This window comes from Nannospalax galili, unplaced genomic scaffold (genome assembly GCF_000622305.1).
Source record: "Nannospalax galili isolate Female #2095 unplaced genomic scaffold, S.galili_v1.0 scaffold471, whole genome shotgun sequence".
Classification (NCBI taxonomy): Eukaryota; Metazoa; Chordata; class Mammalia; order Rodentia; family Spalacidae; genus Nannospalax; species Nannospalax galili.
The window spans coordinates 1,385,773-1,386,132 of NW_008330333.1; positions in this window are offsets into that span (position 1 = coordinate 1,385,773).

The window sequence follows — 360 nt, forward strand, 5'->3', positions numbered from 1 at the left end:
GTGTACAAGTGTCTCTGCAACAGGATGAGTTCTTTGGGTATATGCCAAGGAGTGGTATAACTGGGTCAAATGGTAGATTCATTTATAGTTTTTTAAGAGTTTTCCATACTGCTTTCCATAGGGGTTGAACAAGTTTGCAGCCCCACCAGCAGTGGATGAGTGTTCCTCTTTCCCCACATCCTCTCCAACATTTGACATCATTTGTTCTTTTGTTCTTAGCCAGTCTGACTGGGGTAAGATGAAATCTTAAAGTGGTTTTAATTTGTAACTCCCTTATTACTAGTCATGTTGAACATCTTTTAGGGTGTGTCTTAGCCATCTTTACTTCTTTTGAGAACTCTCTGTTCAGCTCCTTAGCCC